This window comes from Anser anser, assembly GCF_964211835.1.
Source record: "Anser anser genome assembly, chromosome: 1".
Taxonomy (NCBI): Eukaryota; Metazoa; Chordata; class Aves; order Anseriformes; family Anatidae; genus Anser; species Anser anser.
Window position 1 is genome coordinate 35,456,651 of NC_139720.1, and position 27,033 is coordinate 35,483,683.

General features: G+C 36.3%; 2 long non-coding RNA genes across 4 annotated transcripts; both read right to left on the reverse strand.

Annotated features, from left to right (window-relative positions):
- Positions 1 to 928: 928 nt before the first annotated feature.
- LOC310883598 lies at positions 929 to 10,411 on the reverse strand. The gene is made up of 3 exons (XR_014573603.1): positions 9,394 to 10,411; positions 6,274 to 6,351; positions 929 to 2,589 (listed from the first exon to the last, which is right to left on the reverse strand). It is a non-coding gene; the product is annotated as an uncharacterized lncRNA (long non-coding RNA).
- Positions 10,412 to 18,326: 7,915 nt separating this feature from the next.
- Positions 18,327 to 25,885, reverse strand: LOC310896165. 3 transcript variants are annotated; one of them, XR_014581246.1, is made up of 4 exons: positions 25,730 to 25,885; positions 25,510 to 25,584; positions 24,055 to 24,220; positions 18,327 to 21,409 (listed from the first exon to the last, which is right to left on the reverse strand). It is a non-coding gene; the product is annotated as an uncharacterized lncRNA (long non-coding RNA). The 3 variants fall into 3 exon arrangements; XR_014581248.1 differs by having other exon boundaries at positions 25,510 to 25,662; positions 25,791 to 25,883; XR_014581247.1 differs by lacking the exon at positions 24,055 to 24,220 and having other exon boundaries at positions 25,510 to 25,662; positions 25,791 to 25,883.
- Between the last annotated feature and the right edge of the window lie 1,148 nt (positions 25,886 to 27,033).

Consider the following 27,033-nt stretch of genomic DNA (forward strand, 5'->3'; position numbering starts at 1 on the left):
TTATTCTCTGTTCAGTAGCAGTAGTAAGGGAGTATTGTACATCATACATTCCTGCTATACAGGAATACATACTGCTCATTTTATTCAAGTGATTTCCTTTTTCATCTACATGAAGAATTTAAGTGGTGATGAAATAAAGACTCAGTCTATGACTCATCTTGTCTGAAAGAAATCTGTCTGAAAGAAATCTGTCATGGATACAGAGTATTGGATATGCCTGTTGTACTTGAACTGGTGAACACTGAGGCAGTGCTTCACAGTAACATAGGGAGTACACTCAGCTTTTTGAAACAAAGTCCACAATATTGGTAATGGTCTTCCAAGTCTAGAGCTCCGACAGTAAATACAGAATGGTAGCTTTTAAAACTGAAAATTAGCAAAATCGTTTTTTGAATAAATTTTATTTCTACCAAGGAGAATTGAAATATTTTATTTTTTAAGAACTCCTTCAACTTCAAATTGATGTTCACACAACAGGTTAGTTGGTGGGTAGGTCTTTGTGATTCGTAAAAAAAGCAATTACAATAATTTGTACATTTAATCTTCCTCACTGCCTTCAAAATATCAGCAGATAAATACTCCAAAAGACATCGTGAAACATGAACTTCTGGACTTCCTTTTTAAATAGTTCAGACATCTCCTTCTCTTTGCCAGGTTGTCTCCGTTCAGTGATAATTATACCAGAATTAGAACCACTAAATCTGCATTTAACGGACTATGGAAATTATGAAGTATCCTAGTCCGTTGCTAGCATACTGACATACCCCACTTCAAAAGACTATTTCGGCAGGAAAGCACTCAAGCTGAAGGAGGCACAAATGAATATGTGTTTCTGCCAATTATGGAACCTTTTCTTGTGAGGGCTTCTCAACACTGGAATTTGTTTCATTTTATGCATTTGAACAATCACCCTATGATGTTAGCTAGCTATTCAAAGGACACAATCTAACAAATTCCCCCCTGACATTTTTAAGGAATATTCTTACAAATGGCTATAGCATTTGAGATATTTTCAGCCGACTGATGTCTTATTGTTATTAACAAAACATTTTCTGCAGTAAACAGTTCCTACTGAAATAAAATCTCAAGAGCTTACTTAAAAGTTCACTTTTACCAGGAAAAATGCTACATTTGTCTTAAAAGCACTGGTTCTTTTTGATTGGCAGTTTCTTCCCCTGTCCTTTGCTTCTAGCTGAATATAGGCTTTAAGAAAATCACCCATCAACAAATATATTCATTAGGCTACATCTTTAAATACATTAGCTGAGTGTTCAGAAAAGCTGTATATATTGTAGGACTGCTTTAGTGTTTTAAGTTTATATAGATAATGTGTGTGTGTGTATGCACATATATATGCGTACACATGTACTTGCAATATCTACTTAAATCATGTTTATATTAGCTGCTGAGGGATGCATGTGTATAAGCCTTCTTCACCAGAGATGCAGCCAAAACTGTGTGATGGAAATGTAGTGATAGGAAAACTGTAAGAAGTTTGCTGAGAAAGGTTCCATGCAGGAAATGACTAAGGGGGTGAGAGCGCTGTTCTGGAGGATATCAGCTGGTGCAGGCACTGGTCAGTAGGTAAAGGATATAAATATGCTTTAGTTTATTTATATTTCCCCTCTCTCAAGAGGGAGAACACTGTAGAAGAATCCAGCACCACTACCCCTCACCCCCCCTGTATTTTACATGTCATCAGCTTAAATAGACAAATTGAAATCTATTCTCTCAGTGTACCTGGGCAAGCAAAATCCTAAATTCCTAGTTTGATTACTAGACAAGAACTTTCAATTTGAAACGGAATAACGCATTTTAGTTATAAGATCCATTACCATGCACTCACTTTAATAATATTAACTTTTACACAGTGTGACCAAACTAGAAGTTATTTGGGTTCCAGCCTGTCATGAATAGATTTTTACACAATTTTGATTTAGTAGCAATTTAAGATTTATTATTACTTTTATGGTAAATCACAAGATTAAAATGTATGAATCTTAACAGCACTTAATCAACCCTTAATCATCAGCCAATTTAGCACAATGATCCAACAGAATTTGTTACAGTGGAAACAGCAATTTAGTTAAAGAATCAAGAATGGCAAGGTTCATATGAGACTTCCTGCAGGGTGTTGGGCATCGGGCAAATTCCTTGTTGGCATTTGTCCACAGATGAATTTTGATGCGTGAGGAGTCAGCCCTTAGAGACATCCCAGCTCAAGTGGAGATTAAGAGTCACAGCCCGCTTCAATCCTTGGAGAGCTCCATGGGACTCTTTGCTTAGGACCACTATTTATAGGACTGTGAGACAATGGCAAGTACTTTTCCATCCTGGCTATGGTTCAGAGAAGGCAAATTTGGTATTTTCCACCAACTATGCCATTCCAGTACCTTCCAGAATGTACAGTTCTGGTACTTCGCAGACTGGCATACGATCTAGGCCATAAGGGTTCAAAATGTGATTAGGGAATGTCTGTTCATATTCACCCATTATTTTTGTTGCCCATTGACAATAAGGGAATGATGCAATGTTAGTTAATCTTGAACAATACGTGAGTTTAGCGAAAGAGCTGCTCCACCACACAACCTTTCAAGAGAAAAAAAAAAAAAAGTATCATACAGATGGAGAAATTACATTTCCTAAAATGGCAAACACTTGTAGGAAACGCAGGCCTGCTGCAAACTCTGATTTTGAGTTGAATACCCATCTAGATACCTAGCCTTGGTGGGGGGTCAGAATCAGTCTTTGTGAGGGGAACCAGGATCAGACACAGCCCCGGGATGACTAGGCAGGGCTGTGGGGATGGGGACAGGCCCAGGCTGGGTCATCACATGGGCCTATGGGTGGACCCAGCTTGGTGGGGCCCATGGCTGGGCACGGCAGGTCTGTGGGGAGCAGGAGACCAGCCCTGCTATGGCTCTGGAGGAGTGAAATGGAGTCCTGGGCCCTAGGCAGGGTGGGAGGTTTCCAAAAGAGCTTTTCCGCACTTAATGTACAACCCAGAACCCAGCCTCCTCGCCCAGGTTATTTCAGAAACCAGCTGGTGATTACTCAACTGCTAGAAGCTCATGCTTCAGTTTCTTACAGAATAAGAAACTGAGGAATCTGTACCAGGTTTTTAAAACAAATATCTGGTTTCCATGTATCACTTCAACTCTTTGGTCTTTGTCACACATATTTCACTGATTCTGGCATTTCCATTTATTCAAATTAAGCATCAGGCTGATAATTAATTCACTGTTCCACCTCTTTTTCTACAAGAAGCTAGTGGTTTCTTACTGCAAACATTATTTTCCAACAGGGATTAGCCTTGTCTCGTTAAAGAACTTTCAGGCAAGTTGGAGAACTTTTGAATAACTACTCACCAGGAAACTTCTGTCTAAATATCCACAGTCTAAATGTTACAGAAGGACTGTGAGTCAATACTAATAAATTACACTGGCATCTCTGAATACATCAAAAGTTCATACTGTACAGTATTGTTTAATTGTATCTTTTTAATTAGAAATTACACCAAATATAATTTTTTTATTATTAAAAATAATAATAAAAAGAAGATCTTCCAAAACAAATTGCTGAATATAGTGAAAACCGGTGTCAGGCATGTGTCAATGAAAGGCAAAACACAGCTAAACAGCTTTCCCTCCAAATGAATGTGTAGAGATCTGAGTAAATTTGCATAACCTGTGCCATTATTCCTGATGAAACACTTCCATTACTGGTAAACTGATAAACAGGTACACAGAAACCATGGACAGAATATTTGGTGAAAATACCCAAATAAAATACTGTACACTGTCTTGGTGTACAGTAAGATGAGGAATCAAATCTACTGAACAAGACATTCAGTCTGTCCGGATTGAGAGTTTTCTTTTAACATTCCACTTTAGAACAATGACATCAACAACAACAAGATGCTAAGAACGCCAAGAAACAGCTAACAGCTTTCTCGTTTCAGGCATTCAGTGGCAAAGCCCAGACTGTACTGTCTGGCTTTATTCTGTGCAGTTTATGCCACACAAGCTCTGTCTCAAAGTATTTTACTGATGTGAATAATATTAGCAAGCAGAGGGGTTGAGCTCTCAGAGAACAAGACAAAGTGTAGGCTAGCAAGGCTTCTTCAGCGGAGATTGAGAAGTGCCAATTTAGAAAAAGGATAAGACCAAGTTAAGAGAATGACTGTAGATATCACTAGGGGATCTCTGAGTGCTTAAGTGATGACCTGGCAGCAAGCCCTGCTGAGAAGGGAGGGTTACTTTGGTGGTGACCTGGCAGCAAGGCCTAGGCAAAGAAAGCAACTAATTCTCCAGGGGTAAGTAAGAGCCTCTATTAAGAGCCTGAGCCTATTTGGAATCCTTGTCCTATTTATAAAGGAGATAAGGAGGGCTGAAGAGCTGGCCTTAAAGGTTATATGAACTGCCAGGTAAGCAGACAGAATGGTGCACTTCCTTTATTCATGCTCCACCAGGCTGATCCTCAAAAAGGATTTGCTTCCCCAGACACTGGCCGCCTGCCAAAGCTGCAGGCCTTCTTGCCAGAATGTGCTTCTTAGTGCTGCAGGGCACACATGAAGAGTGGGTGAAAGAAGTTTTAAATGCTTTACTGAAGTTGCTTATTGATAAAGGAGGTGAGGAATAGATTAGTAAATGTGCAGAGTAGCACAGTGGTACAAGGAAGACCTAATAATTCAGGCGTATTTTATTTGTGATACACTTTCCTAAAGAAAGGGAAAGGTTTAGGTTTGGCTTACACACTTTGCCCAAGATAAAAAACTGAAACCAATATTTTGCTCGGGGCTTCTTTTAAAAATATAAAATTTGTGCCAGATCAGAAGATGAAGTGTAGCTCCAAATTAAAACCTTATTCTTGCTGAGTTTTCAGTACTACAAAGCTGTTGGCTAGGTATTCCTCCATTAATATTTATTGATTGGTTGCCTTGGGTAGTGTTGAAACTGTGAGTCTGTGACGCAGACCAGTAAGTCTAACAGAACCATAAACTGCCAAGCTGAGAGAGGAGGAAATGTGGGAGAAAAATTGCTATAGGGCAATATTGATGGTTATAGTTGTTCTAGTTACAACACAGGGTGGGAGAGGATCAGCTTGAGCCAAGTGAGGGCAGCTTTGTATTACCACACTGGAATTTACCAGTGGAAGGAAGGTGTGGGGAGCTGGGGGTCAGCCTCTTCTCACAGGTAACTAGTGATAGGACTACAGGGAATGGCCTCAAGTTGCACCAGGGGAGGTTAGAAATCAGGAGACATTTCTTCTCAGAAAGAGCAGTCAGGCATTGGGACTGTTTGCCCAGGGAAGTGGTGGCATTACCATCCCTTAGGGGTGTTCAAGGAAAGGTTGGACATGGTGCTTAGGGACATGGTTTAGTAGGTGAGTCTGCAGTAGGGTGATGGTTGGACCAAGGTCCAAGATCTTGAAAGTCTCTTCCAACCTTAATGATTCTATGATTCTAACGATGCTAACCCACATCCATATTGAGATGGTATTTTGGTAGGTATAAAGCACCTACAAGTCCCGTTGAAAACATCAGGAACTATGCCTGTTCCTATGATGAACAACAGTATTTATTCTGCTACTAACATATTAGATTATGTGTTCAAATATCAAAAACAAATTTTGCCCCACTGAAGTCTGCAACACAAATTCACACTCATAATGCTTTTTTTTCCCCTGGGTTTTTGCTGTTTCTGTCCACTGAGCTTTGCAAGGGAAAGGACAAAATTCATTAAAAGTAGGGGGCTGTCTAATGAATAAAACAAAGACACTACTGTAAAAAAACAAACAAGCAAAAAAAAAACTACTTTTTTTTCAATTCAATTCTGGTGTTACTTGGAAAACAGCAGATTAAAAAAGTCATGCAAATATGGCACTGAGCAGGCTGCAGCATTTTAAAGCTCAAGACAAATATCTTCATATATTTTAGCAATGACAAAGTTTTGAACGTAGCAAATATTGTGTTTTTATTTTTCCCCTAAGTATTATAGTATCAGCGTTAAACCATACAAATGAGAACAGAAATTCAAAGGAGTTGGGTACTAGCAGGCTATATTTCACATTATAACTTGTCACAATGTAATTGTAAAATCATATGAAAAGTACTTTCTGGTGAACTGTTATTAATTCATATAAATTTTATAATAAATCTGAAGAGGAAAGAGAATGAATTGAACAATACATTTTCTGTGCCTCCAGTGTCTATACAAGAATCACAATTCTACAAAAATATAAGGAAATTCAGAAAAATGTTACTGTACCTACCTAAACTTTGGTCAAGCATTAACCCTTGTTTAATCATGCCGTTACTCAGTCTTTATTCAGCTGTGTGACATCTGGTGGCTAAAAATGATCAATATTAGTTATGTTATTAAAGAAGGAGTGAAAACCTCTGAATAGATTGTTGCTGAACATAAGAAGCAAGTAGCTATCTATCGCTGTGTCAGTGGGTAAATAACAGCAAACTGCCCTTCTTACATAAACAAGCTAGGAAAACCTATATACCCTTTCTCTTTCCACACTAACAGAAAATAGCCAGACATACACTGAAATGAGTCTAGTCAGACTGAAATTGCATATACAATCTCTTTATTATTAAAAATATAGAAAAAGACAAGGTAGGCAAGTATTACAATAAAATTACAATAACATCCATCTCATTTTTCATTCTCCCTTTGTTTTCCAGATAAGATCAAACCCATTGAACGACTGAGTATTTCTTTTGGTATCAAAAGCCAATATCTGTATATAAAACAAAGCATTAAATATTCCTAGCAACAATACCATTACTGCTATGTTATAGTTAATTCTTGTAAACTCTTGGTTTTCAACAAAGGGTTATTATGTACAAATTATCTATTGTGAGTGGTTCCTGGAATGTCCTAAGTCCCACACCACGATCTGAAATCATTTGGGAGAGTGTCCAATACCTGGAACCAAAAGCAAGCTAGCAATCATTATCACAATTCATCAGCACAGATGACTGCACTCTAGTAGGCACTGTTTAATCTGCTAAAATATCCATATGGAAGGAGCCCAGCAGAGCAGTGTGTTTCATTCATTACTGCACAACTTTGAACCTCCACATAACATGACAATCAGATACCACTTTCTCATTGACATTATATTTACTTACAGACAGACCCATTTTTACCAGTCTCACTGCTCAATATGAAATACTGTTAAGGCACTAACAGCAGAGCTGCTTCAACAATGTAGTTTTATAGATACATATTTAGACAGCATTACCAATTGGAAGTATGCCTTTTTAGTACCCTACTGCTGATGCTTTGAAAGTGAGCTGTTTGTAAAACATCCGTCTTCCATACCACAGAACTACCACACAATGGATTTCTCACAGGGGCACAAAAGGTGAGAGTACACTGTTGGTGAGTTCAGACTTCACTGATTTGTATGCATCAGACACTGAAATGCTGCAGGTATGAACGCACACAGAATTTCTTATGCATACGAAGCCTCCCACAACAGTAATATCTGCGCATTCTGCATTAATGGATTACCTTCTTTTAAAAAAAAATAAAATATTTTCACTCTCCTGCTGAGAAACTGGAAGATGTTAAAATGAATATGGTTTTTGAATGTTAGCATAGCTAGGATGACACCAAGATTTCAACTCACAGCTCAAAACGACCATAGTGTTCTTTAAACTTCACTGTTTTTAAACTCTTTAATGCTATAATAAATATTTACTGTCCAAATAATTACTGTCCATTTTCTGCCTGCCAAATATATATGCACATACCTACAAATACATACACATACAAACATACAAAACTTTTAGTCACAATACTGCAGAGTTTAAAAAAGGAGAAAAAAGATTAAGCATTAAAATTTCACATCTAATTCAGATGGTAAATCTCTCAGCAATGGAAATCTTTTGCAGTGGAAAATTTCTCACAGTTTAAAAGAATAACATAGAATATGACATGCAACTGTAACAACAAAACTTTTTAGAGGGCAAGTTTTTAATTGTTCACCATTAATTTCATTTCTGTAAAAAATAAAAGAAAAAAAACTTATATTTTCATGTCTTTTGTGGCATAAATAGTGATTGTTGATTTTACAAAAAAATAACTAGGTATAATTTTTTGGTCACAGATTTCAAAATTAAGCACTAGCAAAACAAGTGAAGAAGTTTTACTTTTTTTTTTCCTTTTCATGGCAAATTACACTTTAAAATACTACTGGACAAAGTACAGTGCATGTTCTTAAAACATAAACAATTTCCTGTAATAGGAATAATGTGTATAGATGACAAAAATGCAGGGTAATGAAATCATAAGTGATGGCTATAGTAAGAAGTTATAAAAATGTTAGCGTAACTCATCAGGTCATTTTCTCTGTAATAATGATATTATTTTTATACATAATGAAAAATACTAAGTCAAAATAGCTACTTTTTCCTCTTCAACTATGTCAACACAATCTTACTCAATTGCAGTCACTGCTTGGAAGCAAGCTGGTATCCAAATATCATGAAGGACAACACTGTATAACAGTGGATAGAGTGTAAACCCCATTCTAAATTATACACGGGGGGGAAAAAAAAAAAAAGAAAAAGAAAAAAAAAAATGGGACCACAAGACCTCCCACTCTCTTTGTTAGTAGTATTCATTTTCTTGTACTTCCTTACCTAAGAAACCCCAAGACATCATCTGTGAAAGGATATCTCCTCTCAAGCTCTTGCACTTGCCCATAGCTTCTATAAGCACATCTCAGACTAACAGAAAGCAGAAAGATATGATTTAAAAAGGGAGGAAAAGATTTTCCATATAGTCAGGAAGCTCTCCTCTCTGCTTACTCATATCTAGTTTTTCGGAAGAAGAGGCATGGCCTGTAGCATGTAATACAGAGAAAATGCAGCAGTATCTCAAACTCACAACTATATTCCTCCATTTCTGTGAATATTTTCATGTCACATCAGATAAGGGAAGCCCCCTCTGCTCTTAGTCTTCTCTAGTCATTGTCTTTACTGAAGCCCCACTCATCCTAAAACAATTAAAACCAGGAACACTCAATTTAACATCAAGTTGCAGAAATTACATGTCTTCTGTGTTTTCTTTACCTGGTGGGTTGTGGTGGTTTTAGTCAGGTGGGCAACTGAGCTCCACCTCAAGCACAATCTCACTCCCTTTACTCAAAGGGAAAGGGGAAGAAAATACAATGAAAAGGGCTCAAGGGTTTAGATAAGAACAGCCAGATCACTCAACAATTATTGTCAAAAACAGACTCAGAATTGGGATATCAATGAAATGCATTACCTATTACTAACAAGCTAGAGCAGTGAGAAACTCAAAACAAACTAAAAACACCTCCCCCCCACCCCTCCACCCCTCCACCCCTCCACCTTCTTCTACATCTTACCCCCAAGCAGCTGGCTGCGGTCAGTCCCTGACGCTTCATCTCCACCGCTCCTTCACGGTCACTCTCTGCCCCTGCTCCCCGTGGGGTCCCTCCCACGGGATGCCGTCCTTCCCCAACTGAGCCTGCGGGGGCTGCCCACAGGCAGCAGCTCTTCAAGAACTGCTCCCACACGGCTCCGTACCACGGGGTCCATCCCCCAGGAGCAAACTGCTCCAGCACGGGTCCCCCACGGGCGGCAGCTCCCCCCAGACCCCCTGCTCCTGCGTGGGCTCCTCTCCACGGGCTGCAGCTCCGGCCCGGGGCCTGCTCCTGCGGGGGCTCTCCATGGGCCGCAGCCTCCTCCAGGCCACATCCACCTGCTCCACCGGGGGCTCCTCCACGGGCTGCAGCGTGGAGATCTGCTCCGTGTGGGACCCATGGGCTGCAGGGGGACAGCCTGCTCCACCAGGGGCCTCTCCACAGGCCACAGGGGAACTTCCGCTCTGTGCCTGGAGCACCTCCTGCCCTCCTTCTGCACCCACCTTGGGGCCTGCAGGGCTGTTTCCCACTCTTTGCTCTCCAAGCTGCTGTTGTGCAGCAGGGTTTTGTTTTGTTTTCCCTTTCTTAAATCTGCTCTTACAAAAGTGCAAACAACATTGCTTATTGGTTAATCTCTGGCCAGCAGCATGTCCCTTTGGAGCCAGCTGAAACTTGCTCTTATTTCACAGGGGGCAGCTTCTGGACTCTTCTCACAAACACCACCCCTGCAGTCCCCCCGCTGCCAGAACCTTGCTACATAAACATGGGGAAATAGTGGCCACTCCTTGTAAACTCTTCCAGATTTGTAGAGGACTTCTTTTGGCATGAAAAGTAGCAGATGTTCTGAAGTACAGGGAAGGATGAAATACTACAGATAAGAAAGAAAAGAAAAAGAAAGCTTTGCAAAATCTTGGAGATACAGTACATTTCAATAAAGAGTCATTTTGGTTGGACTAGGATCCTAATGTGGACCATGGCATGTATTATCAAAGAAGTCTGATTTCTTCTTCTTCTTATTATTATTATTTATTTATTTATTTATTTTAATCTTCTCTCATTGAGATCACTTAATCCACTTCCCTGAGTTAAGTCATGGTTAAGTTACTTCATTTAATGAAGGAATTAAAAAGCCCATGCTCTGGAAAGTCGTAGCTGCTACCTGGCATTGCAAAGAGGAATAAAAGAAAGTATAAAAATGAGCTTTGTACTTGTAACAGATTACCTAGTTGAGTAAGGAGGAATCGCAGCTGGCCTGAGACTTACTTTATTTTTTAAGATAATTATTTTATTTTTGTGCAGGCTGATAGACAGTTTACAATAGAAATTAAAAAAAAAAAAAAAAAAAGGCATTAGTAATCAGTCTGTAATATTTTTATATTCTCTTTTTGCTGTTACTCTTCCTTGTTTTAGCTAGCAATCAGTTGTCCAGGTCTAGTGTTACTCAGCTCACTAGAGTTAATATTGCAAGCAATTGAGAGTGATTGCAAAGCTTAACCCTGAAAAACAAAAGTAAATGCCTATTCTGTTATGAAAATTCTGAAGCTAATAGTATTTGTTTACCTGCATAATAAGAAGAAGAAATCAGAATTTAAATAACCTGTAAACATTTGGAGCTACTAAATTCTAATAATTAACAAGACACATTTATATGTGAATACATATTTCAGAGGCATTTGCAAATGAGACTTTAATGATGAAAGGAACCATGAATAAGCTATAAAAATATGGAAGATGGTTGATTATTAATTTTTCTTCACTGAAGTAAGAATAATTCAGACTCCGTTGAAAACATGGAAGATACCTGTTGCACAGTGGGTGTAAGAGTGGGCATATAACTGCTATTTCTGCATAACCAAAAATGTTAAAGGAATTGACACTCCAAAATAAAAGCAAGCTTTTAAACCTGAATGAAAATAGTATTCTATTACATTCTTCATGATTAGGAAAATACCACATTATCTGAGGTTTTTTGTTTGTTTTTTTTGGCCTAAGTAGAAGTAGGAAAGAATAGCATAGCAAGCATGAATAGTGAAACCATTACCAGGAGCACACAGGCAAATAATTCACAAGGAGCCATGAGCCGAGCAGCCTGGACTTCATACTCCTTCCAGATGGAAGATTCAGTTTTGGAAAAGGAAACTGAGACATTTTCCCCATTAATTTTCCAGTATTCTCCCATCTCTAATATGAATTATTCTGCATTCACATCCTGCTGCCCACATTTTTGTTGTTAGACTCACAAACACTGAAATAAATCTGTATAAGTTGCATGACAGTCTTGATCATTATTAGTGTAGACCTAATCCAGACCTCCAGAAGTCCATGAGAGTTTTTTCAGTGGACTATTATGTGGGTTTTTTCCTGCTTCAGTTTTTCATATCTGGCTTTTTTCCTATACAAGAAAAACAAGCTGTTCAACAGATGTAATTTTTTTTTTAATTTATTTTATTTTATTGCCAGTTTTAGGAAGCCAACTTTAGTAAATATTAAATTCCTTTTTCGAAAAGATATTTGATTGTATACTAGTGAGTTGTATTTATATTTCAGGCATCTGATTTTCTTATTTTAGTCTTTAAATTAGGAGAGTAATTTTCTGTAAGAGACTCATAAATAGGACATTAGAAGAAGGGGGCACAGTATTTTTGAACAGATTATTAAGTAACAGATGATAGATAGCAATTGTTGGCAGCATATGAAACTATAGGAGCTGCAGGAGACAATGTATGTTTCTCCCTAACAGGTATTTTCACCTGCTTATTCTACTCCAGACAGAACACCTCAGTTTATGCCCCAAATTATGTTCTCACTTAAGCCCTCACTATTGTCTCCTCTGACACTGGCTAAAATAATGCCACTATTGAGCTTTATGACTTTGCTTTTATTTTTTCCACACATATAGGAATTTTCCAAATGTTCGTATTTCATCTGCAATGTATAAATTGTTCCAATTTCCTGAAAGTATTTTACAAAATTCCAGGCATGGTAATAATAGCAGAGAAGAAAAATAACAGAGATGTAATTAACTTTCACCTTTACATTAAACTACTTTGGCCCACCCACATGATATCAAAAAAGCAAAATGTTTCAAATGTTCTTAATCCAGTTTGGAATCTCTGAAGCAGACAAGTAGATGCTTCTCCAAATCAGGTTTTTGTTTTTTTTTTCCCTTTATTGACCACGCATTATTTATTCCCAGTTCTAACTTTTCCTGCAGTTTTGGGGGTCTGCTTCTCTTGAATTTTACTGTAATCTGAAGCCTTCTGCTTAAAAATGCAACAAGAAGCATTTCTCTGTCTACAAGTTTCTTCTGAAACTTTAAATCACAGAACACTATTATCTAAAAAAACAATTGTATCTCTTTCACTCTATGCAGCTTCACATAATACTGTGATGAAAAAAGAAAAAAAAAAGAAAAAAGAAAAAAGAAAAAAAAAAAGAAAAAAATCCATTTCAAAGTTTGTAGCTGTACCTTGCAGCTAAGGAATGAAAATACAATACGGATTAAAGTTAAATTGTTTAGACATTTTTTACTATAAGTCTTAATCATATGCAAATACAAAAATTCTAAAGGACAACTGAAATCAGCTTTTTATTCTTTCAATGTCATATAAAACATAATACTTAGAATTTTACAGCTTACAAAAAAAATTTAAATTAATATCTATCCTAAAAGAAATGCATTATGCTCATCTGATAGATTACAGATAGAAGGGAAAAGACATTGCTAAAAATTAATAATAAATAGATAAATAAATAAATCTGCCTGATTTATGAGCCTCAAAATGGTATCCCCACAACGAGTTCTATGTGGCAAGACTGGTGTCCTCAGCATCCTTTTGTTCAGTGGAGAGGGAAAGATGAATGCAGAGAGTGATTGAAAGCTTCTAAAATTAGGCTCTAAATTCAAATTATTCTTTGAAAGCATCTCTCTCTCAATTAACCATAAAACAGCTTGCTGTCTCTGCACCCTTTTGCAAACCTTGTCCAAAACCCAACAAAAGACAATCTCTTAGGGGCTACTTTCCAATGTGTTTAAATGGGTTAAGAACACAAATCACTCTGTCAGTAGGTATTGTGGAAAGTCTTCCTCTTTCATTATGAATATTTAAGCTTTGAGAGAGGTCATTTGAAAGCTCTGGGGAGTTCTGTATGGAAACTTTAGGATTACTGAACAGACTAATAAGTGACCATGTGGATTTCCTGCAAAATAACTAATCAAATAAATAAGGAGAGTAATACATGAAGGCCACCACTTCTCCAACAGCAAAATCTTTAGGCTGAGGAATGTTTGTGATGTTTCAGTACAAAAGTATACTCATTACAAAATAAAATTGAGAGTGATGTTTAACTTCCTTTTCAATATCATAATGAAAAGAGAGATTTAGACAAATGGTTTTGCTTGCTCGCCCAGGATCCTGACCTTCAGTCTTCTCACTTGTTTGTTCTAAGATTAAATACCTAAGCTTGACCTCTTCTGAGAGAATTAGAGCTTTCTCTGCAAATCATCAAACTAAAAATTCCCCTGCTGATTCACAGTCAAATAGAAAAAAAAAAAAAAAAGGCATCCAATCTGGCTGAAAAAAAAAAAAAAAAAAGCAAAACAGAAGGAAAAACTATATATATTCTCTGGCTATCTAAATAGATATTTTTCAGTCACTGAAACTCCATGGGGAATTAGCTTCATGAGCCACATCAGTCATGTAAATACATACCCTTTTAATTGCAGTAAGATCTTGGAAAGGTCTGATAGTTGTCTTGCTACACAAATATACTTCACATCAAGAAAAAAAATCAAGCATAGATATAAAAGAAACCGCAAGCATTTGCACATTACAGACATTAGGGATAGCTTTACAAAAATTTTAGACAAGATGAGCATCCAAAAGAGGATTCTCCAATTAGTATTCTTAACAGCATTCCCAGCTCCAGGAAAGCTCACACTTCTCATGCTACAAAACTGGAAGGATTGCAGTTTATTCTATCGCAAATCATCCTAATAAATGGTGCTGAATAAGTCCTCCTAGGGCTACACTAATTCCCATGACTGAGAGCAAATTAAGTGAAAATTGCAGTGAGTGAGGAGCAACCATTTGAACTGGCTGTGTTTTAAAAATAGTTTTGGTGGAAGAAAATGAGAAACTGTGAAGAAACATCCCTTGTTTAAGGGAGTATTCTGTTAAGACTACTTCTGAAATTGTTAGCAGCTCGAACGGCCTATTTTGCTACTCATCAGAAGGAAAGCTTGAGTGAAATAACAAGGTATCGACAATGTCAAAATTGTCTGTAAAGAATTAAATAGGGCTGGAGATGCTGAGCCTTTGCTGTAGCTCCACAAGGACAAATTTCTCATTAAATAGAGAAATAAAGTGTTTCCTACACAGAGGTGGAAAAAAATAAACAGAAAGGGGAAAACCACAGAAGGAACATAGCATCACAGCACTCCATACAGCTGAAAAAAAATAATAAATATATTTTAAAAAAGCAAAAAACATGTGCACAGAACCTGCTTTTTTAAAAGAAGTTCAGTGCTTTTCAGGTAAAGGGCTGCTGTCATAGAAAAATATTCAACAATTTGTATTAACCTAGGTGTACTTGGACAACATCTGCTTCCTCCTTATTTAATAGTTATGTATAGCAGCCCAATATACTAAAAGATAAGAGAACATCTTTATTAGATCTTTGCTGGATCAGATAAAGTCCATCACTGACTTTCTCTCTGATGATTTATTCTTCACATTCCCAAAGGACTATTGTATTTCTTAAGGTAAAATAGTAATGGTAGGATTCCAAATAATTACAGAAAACATGGAAAGATTTTCAGCTGCTAGTTCTTGGACAAATAAAATACATTTTAATACATGACTAAACTGCATATGAGTTGTGTATGTAAAGCATAAGTACTGTCAGTTATTCAGATATGTAAAAGAAGAATAGATGATAACATTGGCAACAACGTGAAAAATGTCATCCAGTTCTTTGTATCTAATGGGCCTTTTCAAACCTAAGTCTTGAAAAGAGATACAACTATCTGCCTGTGTGTACTCTATGAAATTCAAAGCAAATGAGAAGTCTTCTAGGAGTGTTGGAAGGAAAGACATTCAGTGGTAAAATAAAGTCCTGAGTTCCTCATTGTGCAGTTTTTCTTCAGTAGATGAGTATTCCCCAAAAGAGCTAAAATCTTCCCAGTCAATATGAACTTGGCGATTGGCTTCATTGTAAGTACAATGATGACCAATTTATTGTTACAATGTATGTTCCCTAGACCCCTTTCACTCCATTGAAGTTGATTAAATCCAGCCAAATTCTCTGTTGTCTCTCTTGTCAGATTTTTTATATTCTAGAATAATAAACTTGGAGCAATCAATTCCTCACTCTGCTGTTTTCATTTTTGCTAATATGTCTGAGTATACAATCAGCCAACTTTACCATTATAGCTAAGACACTACAAATGAAAACTACAGGAGAAAATCAGTCTGCAAAAAGTAGTAAAATAAGACACTTCAAATATATTTATATGAAAATTTAATATAAATATATTGTTGAGTCTGATAGCTCTGACACGCTTTTTGAGTGATCAGGTACTGTCACTATTCCATAAGTTGACTTGTTGAAGTTCAGTCAATGAAATATTTTCTGCAAGAAAAAAGATCCCAGGATGCATACAAGAGAGTAGCTAGACCCGTATGAGCTTTACTTTTGACTTGCAGTACTTCAAAACGTTGTAATGTATGAGTAATCCATACAAATGTTTTCTGGTGTTAAGAAGAAACAATTTCTTAAGTCACAATAATTTTTCCATTATGATGGATATAGTATAAAATAAAACTACAAATGACTACAACACACTCATATTTTCCTTTTTTTTTTTTTTAACTGTATTGAGTTCACTTGAAATTAGTATATACCTCAGGTAAGAGAAGAAACAAGAAAAAGTTAATCTGCGTAAGAAAATTCTCTAAGAATCCACCAACGATGCTTTTCCACAGTCAGTGTTCTCCCCAGAATAGCCTTCCCATTTGAATTACTGAGTGTCATCTAAGGAAGGACTAAATAATGAAGTATGATGTAGCCCCAAGACACAACCCCATTATCTCCAATTATAATATTTGTTGCCCTCAATCTTTCTGTAATCTTCATCCATCTTAGTTTTAAAATAATCTTTAAATTTAATCTAAATTAATTTTAAAGCTATATTTTACTATAGAACAAGGAAGAAAGAAGAAAGAAAAAAGAAATCTGAAATTAAAAGAATCTTAGTAGAAGCCCCATCATAAAGAACTTTAAAATTTTCTGAGAGATTTCATCTAAATTATATAGTGAAGTCTGCAAAGATATTAATCAGAACCAGTCTTATCCCAGCTAATTTTAAATGATGAAATCTGCAAGACACTCAGTTTTAACACAGGAATTAAATTGTCTGAGACCTCAATTTCACAAGCCCATTCCACAAGAGGTACACCGATCCAAGCAAATAATCTGAAATACCTGGTCCCCAAGAATTAACATAGGTTTCTTCATTTGTTGTACAACCTATATATATATATTGTGATAAGTAAACATAAAGCACAAAAGCAGGTTTGTGTTGCGTTCTAGAAATCATTCAAACATCCACTACATCTTTCAAAACATGCCTTTAAAAGGAGTTATAAGCTACATTGTACTTATTACATAATGAATCAATATATTGTGGATTTATAAAAAATTACTCACCTGCAAAAGGGTAAAAGGAAGTTTTCACAATGAATATTAATTAAATTTATAGGTCACCAGCAAATATTACAATAAAAAAGTAGAAAATAAGTCATGCATAAAGTTTATCTGTTGAATACCTCAATTAGTAGATGAACATTCAGTGTATCCTGTCTCTCTTCTCTGTGTTTAAGAAGCTCTAATCAGCACACTGCCACATGACATTATTGGCGGTATTATTTTTGTTTGTGACATTAGCAAACAAACCAAAAACTATTTCCAAAACATTCAGTTACGTCAACAATTACTTGCTTCCCCTACTTCAAGGCACCCATCAACATTTCAGTGCATTATAGGTGTTTTCATTGCTGTCATTTGACAGAAGCAGCACAGAGTTCGTCCTTAACTTCAAGGAAGGGATGGCATGGAGACCATAAGCACTTTGGTCACCTATCTTGTAAACTCTTTTAAATTTTGAAGGTTTTTACTTTTTTTTTTTTTTTTTTTGGTTTACAACTTCTTCCCAATCCTTTAGTATAAATTGATGGTTTGACATTGTCATTTCAGCCTCAGAACTAAAAGATGTGGTATGGTAAGAAAGTAGATTTAAAATATATATATATATATTTATAAATAAATAAATAAAACGTTCTAAGTAGAGAACCAGTCAGCTGAAGAGGTCACTGAACTGTCTAAGAGCTGGTACCCCAGCTAGATTGTTAGGTCTCACATAAGAACCAAGGGATTAAAACATTTAATCATTAAACAATGGCTAACTGTTCAAATAAATTAGACAGTGATATGCTTGTTTACAGAAGCTAGAATCTGGGTGATAGACATCCATGTATGATCTTCATTCTTCCTGCAGAGAAGTGAGATATCTTGGCATGGGCATGGCAGAGCTGATTTGGTCTTTAAAGATGATTTTGATGTATCAGCTAATGCAGACTACTGGGTTATAAAGACGGGTATATTACAAATTCTTGAAAGTACTAGCCTTCAAGCATCTTCGGTATTTTGTAATTCTTCAGAAGTGCATTCTCAAGTTGAATCCAGGCTTAGTGCTTATTGAAGGCCTGGAAGCAGCTCCCTTGATGGGATTGATCAAATTGAGAGCATTGTTTTTTCACATTACATATATTCCGCTGAAGGTATCATATCAATTCTCCTTGCTTCCTGTGGCTTTTCACCCCATCTGTTATCCAGAGAAGGAACAGAGATAAAAGGAAAAGCATGGTGTTTTTTTATTTTTTTTTCTGTCATGTTTTGTTTGTTGTTTGTCGTTTTGTTTTGTTCTGTTTTTCCACTGCTATGAAGACATGTTCACATTGGGTTGGCATATTTCTATATATTATTATTATTATATTGATACACAAATATATTTTAAATACATACATGCACTGTCTCTGGAGTTGTTTACTTGGTTAGCTCAATAGCTCTCAGGTATTCTGGACGACTTTTTCCTGTTAGCATGATATATCTCTCTTATCATAATGAACTCTTGCAAAGGTCAAGTTTAGACAATAAATGCTGCAGGAAATTATGACTCTACAATAATCCTGTTATCTTCCTACAACTCTAATTTCATTTTGTTGAGTTGAACAGAGTGAGGGTAAAAGGGTAACTATTTTCTGTCTACTAACACCCATGTAACCAAGTCCCCTGAGCGTGGTGTCATGTTTAATCACTGCTGTAATATATTAGTAATAAAAATTTAATGTAAAAACATATTTTGGGAGGGTGGGGGAGAACAGAGGGAAGGCTTGCTTTGTCATTATTAGCAAAATATGTTGAAAAACTATTTAACTCATTTTTGTCTTGGAGAGTAGTTTGATAATGCTACCCTGATATAACACTATAAATAGAATGCAAAGTGCATTGTAAACAACGTTTTTGTTGTTGTTAACAAATGTTGAGACTATCAATGGGTAGATGCTCTGTTACATATTTGCATATGCAAGGTGGAACACCACTTCCAGATAATACTTTCAAAAGTTTGCAGCATTAGTCTAACCCTGCTCTGATCCAAACTAATAGAGCTTTATTCCTGCAACGGACTGTACTTTATTATCATTTTTATTTAGTAGTTAAAATAATTCAGTGCTATTTTTCATTAACTCTCTGGCATAATTCATAATTACTCTCTGGATGACTTGTCCATATTTCCTGTTCCTATGGTAAAATAATATCCTGGGCAAAAACTCAACACACATTGGCATACAATTCAGAAAGCCCTGTCATTTCTGGGGTGGTTTAAGGAAAAAAAAAAAAAAAAAAAAACAAGGCCCTATCTTTCTCCTGCTAGACAAGCAGTTTAATCCTACGACAATCCTACTTCAGTAAATGGATCCCACTAGCTTACCATAACCAAGTCAATGCATTGTTGTCACCATTACAATACACCATCCAAGGGTAGTAGCCACAGTTAAGCTGCTTAAGAAGAACTTCCCCTGCTTTGTAGTTTTCTTCTCAAGCTATGCTTGTTATCAGAACAAAATTTAAGCTACCTCTGTGACTTGATACCCTCTCTGTTGCCTGGCTCAAATGTAACTCAACTTTTCTAGGGGTCTCTAAAGGGCCATGTATTAACTAATGTCGCAGGTGTAATGCAGGCCTACTCAACCTCTGATCAGACTAGCTGCAGCAACACAGTAGAAGCTATCTGCAAGCACATGGCTAGCCCATCCTTGGAAGAGCTTTGGCATCATGCAGCAAGCAAATTAATTAGTTAAAAGCAACACTACATGTAGTCATGTGAGCATAGACATTCTCATAAAACCTTACTTTAAGGAAGTCCATTTGAACACCTCTATATAACAAATCTTAACATTTGTTTTTATACATCTCCAGGGTGGCACACAAGGGATGCAGCAAAAGAAAAATATAGAATAGGTACAAACAATTAATTTAATATGTAATATGTTCTTGTACAGAAGTACATTCATTTGCTTGCTTCTAAATCATGCCAAACACATTGGTACTTGGGCATTCTGTGTGTGTGCTGTTACTGTAATTCGTTTTGTCTGTTGTCTAAACCCTGATCAGAAAGTGTAGGAAGCTTAGCAGCTTACTAGCTAGGAAAAGCATAGTAAGTACTGAAGATGTTCAAAAGTGCCAGTGAAGTTGTACTCTTCTCTGGATTTTTTTTTTTTTTTTTCTGGAAAATTTCACAGTGACGACAAACAAGATAGGCCATGAAGGAGATAAAGGCAATATCATGTCATTGGCTCAGCCTGTTCCAAAACATGCAAAGCCCATGGGTAAAGGACCCATTTGAATGGCTGTGGCTATTAACTCTACCTTTTATATTTTCATTATATGTGAATCCCAGCTGAGGTTTGTTGCTATCTTTTGTAGCCTGTAGCAATAGGTTGAAGAGATGAGTTTACTCAGATGTTGAAAACAGAAACCTGGAAACGTGAAAAATTGCAGTGACAAGGAAGGAAATCATTTCTTCTGATGTAGTGGAATGAAGTTGTTGCCCCATGCACCTAATATGTCTGCACAGGCAACAGATGCATGCACAGAGGCTGTAGCGATATTTGTTTAAACCAGTTTTCACGCCTCTATAAACAATACAAATGTCAGCTTCCTATAATCTCTCTTCCACACTTCTGACCTGGCAAAAAAGGTTGCCCAAACAAAAAGTCTTACAATTTTGAATTAAAGTTCTCCCTCAAAGCCCCCCAAAGTTTTTGTTGTTGTTGTTGTTTTGATTTTTTTTAACTTACTGTTACTAAAAAAAAAAAAATAATAATAATAGAATAATGAAGATAGAACAATATATCACTTGGAGGATCATTGCCCAACAGAAAGTGCATCCACCAGAAAGACAAGTTGTTTACAAAGTCACTCTTACTTTTATGAAAATCTGGTCAGATACATCCTACCAGAAAACCTATAATCAACTTCCCCAATATCTATACTGTTGACTAATTCAGACACATTAGAAGTTACATCACAGCTAGCTATTGGGAAGCAAAAACACAGTAAATGAGAATAGTGAAAGAAATTGTAGTTTAAAATGTTAACCTTTCTTTTCAAAGCTATAAAAAGATAATATATAGCCAGTAAAAGAGAAGACCTCTTGCTCCATATTCCACCATGTTGCAGTTTTCTTGCATGAACAACTGCATCAATGCATTAGGATCCTTGGACTAGGGTAGAGCTGAACCAGAAAACTCTTGAACAGGATAGCATTCACCATGTGAGGGGTGTTGACTGAAGTCCTTGATGCAGACTTCTTTGTGGAGGCATTCTCAGTTCATCTGGCAAAACTCCCCAGTCCATATGTGCTGGCAACTTGTTTCTGTAATGCATATATAACATACATGCTCTTTATATTTGACTAGCTACCTGACTGATGAAAGTTTCTATACCTTTCCCTGCCCCCAGTCACTAACTGGCTACACAGTAAATTATGTGAGCAGTTAAGCAAGTTAAGGACTCTTGTCCATAAAGAAATTGGAAGATTTTTATAAGTTCATATAATAAGGTTATTTTAAGTTATTAAAATTCACACCCATGGTAATGTAATGTAAGCTTGGTTGGACAGAGGAGTCAAAGCTGGACATTCCACATAGTTTCCTTCAGGACTGACTTTCCAGATTTTCAGACAAACTTCTTGTCACGGTATCCCTTGCACTTGGAAAATAAATAAATAAATAAATAAATAAATAAAACTAACAATAAAAAAAGACCTTAAACGTACCTAAAATCAGTTCAGAATTATCTTTTAAGTCCCTTCTTTAAAATTCCTGTCACATACAGCCTACAAAATCTTGACTACAGATTTACAGGAATCTCATTATTTGCTTGTATGAGCAGCAAGCATTCTCTTGTTCTCTGCCTGTGCAATAAGCAATGTAGGCTTTTAGAGACTGTTCAACAATCTTCTAAACATGCTGTTAGCCATAGTGCACACAAATGGCCATGATATACCCTATAGAATATATACCCTATATACCCTATAGAATAGGGTAGGAGAGACCTTCCAAAGGAAATACTGGGCTGTTAGTTAAGGGAGCACAAGATTTTCATGAAATGTCCCAAATGTCATGGGAAAAACAGTATGAACAGAGAGATAAGTGGTTAAGAAGCTAGTGTAGAATTGAGTTGTTTTGATTTAATAAGAACTGTGGAAAAAAGTAAAACCTGAAGTACTAATTATATTATGTAAATTCTCCCCTGCATGGTCTACATATCTCCATTCATCTAAGAAAATATTCTAACTTTACCTTAAAAGAAAACAATTGCTAATTAGAGGTCAAATCTGCATGCCAATAGACAGAGTTAAGAGCTCTCTTTCACGTTTTAGGGACTTCAGCAGCCTCTCTACAGAAGTAGAGACTTTCCCTAGTACACTAACCAGAAAGAGAGGAGATTGCTTGACTTGAAAAGAAATTGCTGACAGAAGAGTTATCTGTAGAAACAGAGCCGGAAAGCAAAGTTCAATGACACTTTTTTTTTTTTTTTTTTTAAGAAGGGCATTTTCAGTTTACTGCTCAATCCTTTTGCAGCACCGTTGCCAACTGGATAAAATATTTAATGGCACTGTATTCTGAACGATATATTTTTGACAATGCATTTCATGCTTTGAATGCCACTGAAGTTATGAGATCGGAGTGAATAATGAAAGAGTAACTCAGCAATCGTTATGGCACTGTGTTTGGATTTGTTATTCTTCATTGACATGCCACTAGCTAAATCAAGTCTTGATGATACATAACTGGTTCTAACTTTGTAGGAATTATGTTAAGATATAAGAAGGGCTCAACCTTCTGTCTTATTCTATGCAATATTAAAGTCACATTAATATTTAAAGCTTCAGTATCCATTGTGGGAAATAAAATTTTAAAGAGCATGTACAAATCTGTGCTACAAAAATTTGATTTCAGAGCTTTAGTTTTCATACCAGTGTTATCTGTTCATAAAGCAATCCAGCCAGGAAAGAAAGAATAGCAGAGCCAGACAAGCTTTCAAAATGTTTATCATAGTGTTACACGTATGAGTAAGTAAGGCATTTTCAGGTTTTCAATACTACTTGGTTTAAAGTTATAAAAGGGAAAGGTTGAAAAGAAATGAAGTTATTCAAGAGGAAGAAGTATAAATTCAAGTATTAATAAACAATGATAAGACAATAACCTACATGCCTTCAACAAGAAGTAGCAGAGTTACTCATTTAGAACCGAAATTTTCATTACTCATTTTGAGGATGTCATAAGCGCAATTTTAAAAAACACTTAAAGCAGTTGTAGCAGTTGCAGGATGATCAAAAATAAAATAAAATTTAACAATAAACACTAACCAAGTGTTTATAAACCAAGTGGCAAATGACTCATTTCTGGTTAAAATCACAAAAGCAGGTGTAAAATACCTGCTGTTCACAGAGAAGTTGTATGTGGACCTCTTCTGTTTCATTGCTCCAAAGTACACTGTAACTGTATCTTCCTCCCATGCCATAACCACTGCTTATCCTCACTGCATTATAGCAGTGCAAAACGTGTGCAGAAACATGTACCAAATCAGATCAATGGTGCTACTTGCTTAGACAAACAGCCAAGTTGAGCACAAAACTCTCAATGAGAAAGATTTTAAAACACTGTGGTACTGAAATCTGTGCAATGGGTAGCTCAACTCCTGATGCAAACCACAAGCTTCATCTGCATCATGTATTTTTAGCACAACCAGTGTTACTACCACAGATACTCTTGTTCATATAAATACCTTGTTTCTTTTCACTCCTCCTAAGTTCTTGACTGTCAGTAAGCCCTTAACAGCGATTTCTGTAGGATGATTGAATACTAAGGGTAAATATATTAGCTTTTTATCATTTTTATGTGCCTTTTAATTTCATTGAGTTTTGTCTTGAATTGTGAGATAGAATAAATGGGGAATCTGAACTGCTGTCACACCAATTTGAAGAAATTATCTCGATTATAATAGAAGACATACTCCTCCTTTTCTTTTGAAGCATTAACAATTTGTGATGCTCTACTCCAGAATTCCTACTCTTCAACAATTTCCAAAAGAGTTTTTCCCAGTCAGCAGTCTCTGCTGCTCCTGTGCAAACTTCAGCTCCTTGCCCTGGTGTTCACGATGCACCTTTGTTGTGTTGTTCCTCAAGGAAGAAAAAAAAAAAAAAAAAAACAAGAAAAAAAAAAAACCTTGCAATATTTTAGTTATTCTTCTTCTTGTGAACTATTTCCGTTATTTCCACACCATGGTATTATAATGCTCCCTTGTATCTAGCAACATTAACCATAACAGAAATCTCACTCTCTTATTCTCGGTATAGTATAGGAGAAACTTCATGTCTGATTTGTATGTATTTATTTTACATATATGCATGTGGTAGCTGCCCCATTTTTGCAAAGCATTCTGATAATAAGACAAATTATAAAGACAGTTTTTGTATCTGTCTGTGAATGCCAGGTTATCTGCAGTCATCTACACCTTCATATTAAGACATTCTATCTTCCATTGACATCCTCACAAAATGTAATAAGGGATGTAATAATCACAGAGAAAGGCAAGGCAATGGGTAAAAGTCTGTAAGAGACTTTCAGTAGCAGATATATAATTCAGTGAAATCTAAGAAAAGAAAGAAAGCACCTGAGTAGTGCTCATGACTGTTTTGTATCAATCACTGAGATTTCCTCCTAAAATTATCAACTGGATCACTTCAAGATGCACATGGTTATATACACAGATTGCGTGTCTAGGTTGCTGATCCCTCCTGATTACGGAGTTACATGTTTCACTTTTTCGGGTGACAGTCAGAAGGAACTGAGCTACAAGCAGTTGTATTTGGTTTGATACAAAACAGAGCTGCTATCCAGCAGGTCACGAGACCTCAAGAGCTGAGCTGGTTAAGTAAGCATTTCAGTCAGCATGACTATCATATTTCTAACAAATTTACAGAACCATAGAAGCAAGTTAATTCATTCAATGATTTGAAAGTAGGTGCTGTCAATGATGAAAATGTTCCAGAGAAAAATACTTTTCCCAGTTTACCCCCGGTCCTACCTAATTTTACGTCAAGCTTTTCTAGATTTTCCATGTAGCAGCCTACTCTTCTAGTAAGGCAAGATTTGGTCAGACATTTAAGAAACCAGTACTTTACCTAGTTTCAGGAATAGATAGGTATATGAGGCATCTTTGAGCCAGACACCCAGAGCATGGGATAAACAGTGCTATCGCAGAAGAGGTGAGCTCTGCAGTGTACAGGCACCAGAGACCTCTTTGCAGGATGGAATGCAATCTAAATGTGCTACTGTGGTGCTGCACCATACAGCTCCTAATGCCTGTGATATCCTTGCCCATAATTTGTCTCCTTAAAATTGACAACATCTCTGATTGACAGAAAGCAAACAGTACCCTAAAGAGTCAAAGAATAATGCTACTTACGTTGGGCCAAAGTGACCTGCAAAATGCTACTTAATCTGTTTTGCAGTATACCAGAACAGATGCTGGCAGCTGCCACTGAGCATGTAATGCAGTTTTTAAGCATAACACCCACGTTGGGAATAAATAAATAAATACAAATTGAATCCTACATTCCTGAATTAAGTGAAATATAATTAATGAAAAAAAAATAAATAAATAAAAAATAAAAAAAAGTTATTACCCAAGTAGTGGTAAGAGGAAAAATCAAATCCATTAAATATTAAGAAAAATAAAGCAATTACTTTAAAAGGACAAGATATCATCTCTCCCAAGTTAACAAAGTGATAAACTTTTTAACTTCAAAAATATTGATATCTTCACTATCTTTCTTCTATATATTGCACTAAACAAATTCTATTTATTTTACCCAGCATTTAACATCCTGCTAATATTTGTTTTGCTGACTTCATCATATGCAGCTGTTGAGTGACTATGACTAATTGTGAAGAATAAATACAAATACTAAGGGGAAAAGGTGGAAATTTTCTGTGATCAGCTGCCTTATGTACATAATTAATCAAGTGACAGCTGACATTGATCCAAAGTTGTTAGTCTGCTGAGACAAAATCATTAACAGATATTCTATCCCCTCGTAAATTAAAGAGAGTGTTTAGCATTGTAGGGTATTTACTTGATTGGCTGTAAATCATTGACAGCTTGTATAAACTATCAGTATGTGATGCTTTCTGATGCTAAAGTCATGACACTAATCATGGGCACGATGGATTCCAGACAAATGCATAAAGAAGTACTCATTACAACAAGTTTGTATGATATTAGGACTAATGTGAAAAATTTACAGACCCTGACATTTTAAGAGTATGTCATAATATGGGGTTTACAATTTTAAAATGACATATTTTAAAAGGATGGATGTTCATTTGCTTCACGGGGCGGGGGGGGGGGGGGGAAGGAAAATAAAAGCCTTGTGAAGGGTGTTTCATATGAAGCACTCACGAAGTAGAATCAAAAACTCATTTTTGAAAATCTGCAGGACTGTAAAAAGAAAAAGAGAGAAAGAGAGAGAGAGAGAGAAAGAAAAAGAAAGAAAGAAAGGAATCAGAAAAAATAACATCAAAATGAGCGAAAAGAAATTGAGAGCATACTTTAGCGTACTCAATTATTATAATTTTCACTTTTAATCCTGTTTATATTACTTATTGGAGGAATTAAAGTGATGTTGGTGGAAAAGTGATGTGGTGTTTTCAAAAAAGTCATTAAATGACACTAAAATTCTGCATTTATCATACCAATATTTGTTTGCAATTTTGTGAAAAGGCTTTGCTGTCAAGCATTTTCTTATACACTGCATCACTTTAATGGCTGTCTTAGGCTCACATGGTGTGAATATATATCCATTTCATTATATACATAACCTGAACAACTTTTGTTGCATGAAGACTTAATTTGAAGTTAATGTAGAACTACGTGATAGGTTGTTCTTAAACAAAAAAAATCTTCAGAACAAATTGTCTGACATCATGA